This window comes from Corvus brachyrhynchos, unplaced genomic scaffold (genome assembly GCF_000691975.1).
Source record: "Corvus brachyrhynchos isolate BGI_N302 unplaced genomic scaffold, ASM69197v1 scaffold340, whole genome shotgun sequence".
Classification (NCBI taxonomy): Eukaryota; Metazoa; Chordata; class Aves; order Passeriformes; family Corvidae; genus Corvus; species Corvus brachyrhynchos.
Window position 1 is genome coordinate 2,422,428 of NW_008235987.1, and position 1,833 is coordinate 2,424,260.

General features: G+C 58.5%; 1 protein-coding gene across 1 annotated transcript in view; it reads left to right on the plus strand.

Annotated features, from left to right (window-relative positions):
• The first annotated feature begins 794 nt into the window (after positions 1-794).
• Positions 795-1,833, plus strand: part of ABCA5 (ATP binding cassette subfamily A member 5) — a 31,896-nt gene continuing 30,857 nt past the window's right edge. Inside the window, exon 1 of the mRNA XM_008631148.2 lies at positions 795-981. The gene's annotated coding sequence lies outside the window, so the exon portion shown is untranslated. The remainder of the gene's footprint in view (positions 982-1,833) is intronic.

Genomic DNA, 1,833 nt, shown 5'->3' on the forward strand with positions numbered 1-1,833 from the left:
TCCAGGTCCCCAGGACATATGTCCAGCCCCTTTCCTCTGCTCCCCAGCAAGGTTGTGCTGGGAGGTGGAAGGGGGTGTCCCTGAGGAATGGGGGCTGCAGAAAGGAGGGGGTGTCCCTGGGAGGGGGGGGTCATACAGGGGATGGGGTCCCCAGGAGGAGAGAATCCTTGGAAGGGGGGGGGTCACCGGGAGAAGGGGGTCTCCAGGAGGAGAGAAACCTTGGAGAAAGGGGTCCTTTGGAGGAGGGGGTCACCTGGAGGATGGGGCTCCCTGCGAGGGGGTCTCCCAGAGAGGAGGGTCCTCAGGAGAGGTGGTCACACAGAAAATGGGGTCCTCAGGAGGAGAGAATCCTTGGAAGGGGGGAGTCTCTTGGAGGAGAGGGTCACCCAGAGGATGGGGGTCCTCAAGAGAGGTGATCAGCTGGAGAATAGGGTCCTCAGGAAGAGAGAGTCCTTGGAGGGGGGGATGCCTTGGAAAAGGGGGTCACCGAGAGGATGGGGATCCTCAAGAGAGGTGGTCACACAAAGGATGGAGTCCTTGGGAAGGGTGGTCACCTGGAAGATGGAGGTCCCTGGGAGGGAGGTCCTCAGGAGGGATTGATGCCAAAAAATGGTTGGTTTTGATGTCTCTTTCATACATTCACAGCTCTGCAGACTACAGTGGTCCAGTTACTCAGTTTCCCAGCCAACTGCAGTGCTCTGTCAGACAAACACATTCCTGGAATCCCCTTCTAATCTTGCTTCTTCAGCGAACCAAGGCCACGTCCCTTTCCCCTGTATTTAGACACAAACAACGTGGGGCTGGAAGCGAGGGGGAGGCTTCAGTAGGGGGCCGAACCAAGAGGGCAATTATTTCATTAACTGTACTTCTAATTGGGGATTCTCATCAATTATGCTAATTTGCTGAACTTATAAAAGTGTCGAAGCCCTGTCCCACGTGTGCATTCAGCCACAAGCGCGCCTGGGGGACCTTCAGTAAACGGTAACCACTTTATTCCTCATTTTAATCTCGTTTGGTTTGTGGTTCTAGGGCTGAAGAGGCATCGGGGTGGGGTCAGAGGAGAGAATCCTTGGAAGGGGGGATCACTTGAAGGGGGCCCATCCAGGGGATGGAGGTGGGGGGGAGATCATGCAGAGACTGGAGTCCTCAGAAAGGGGGCTCACTGGAGGATGGGGTCCCTGGGAAAGGGGTCCTCAGGAGGGATAGGGTCACAAGGGGGAGAGAATCCTTGGAAGGGGAGGGTCCCTTGAAGGGGGAGCCACCCTCAAGATGGAGGTTCCTGGGATGGGGGAACACCCAGAGATTGGGGTCCTCGGACAGGGGGTTCACTGGAGGATGGGGTCCCTGGGAAATGGCTGTCAGGAGGGATGGGGTCACCTGGAGGAGAGAAGTGGGGGTCACCTGCAGGATGGAGGTCCCGCGGCAGGGGAGGAGGGTCACCCAGAGGTTGGAGTCCTTGGAAGAGGTGGTCACCCAGAGGATGGGGTCCCTGGGAAAGGGGTCCTCAGGAGGGATGGAGTCACAAGGGGGAGAGAATCCTTGGAACGGGGGGTCCTTTGAAGGGGAGGCCACCTACAAGATGGAGGTCCCTGGGATGGGGGAACACCCAGAGATTGGGGTACTTAGGAAGGGGGGGTCACTCGGAGGATGAGGTCCCTGGAAAAGGGGTCCTCAGGAGGGACGGGGTCACCCGGAGAGCAGCGTCCTCCTCCTCCGGAGGTGGTCCTCGGATAAGGGGTTCACCGGGAGAATGGGGTCCCTGGGACGAGGGAATCCTTGGGAAGAAGGATCACTTGGAGGACGGGGTGCTAGGGAGGGGGTGCCCAGCAGGGA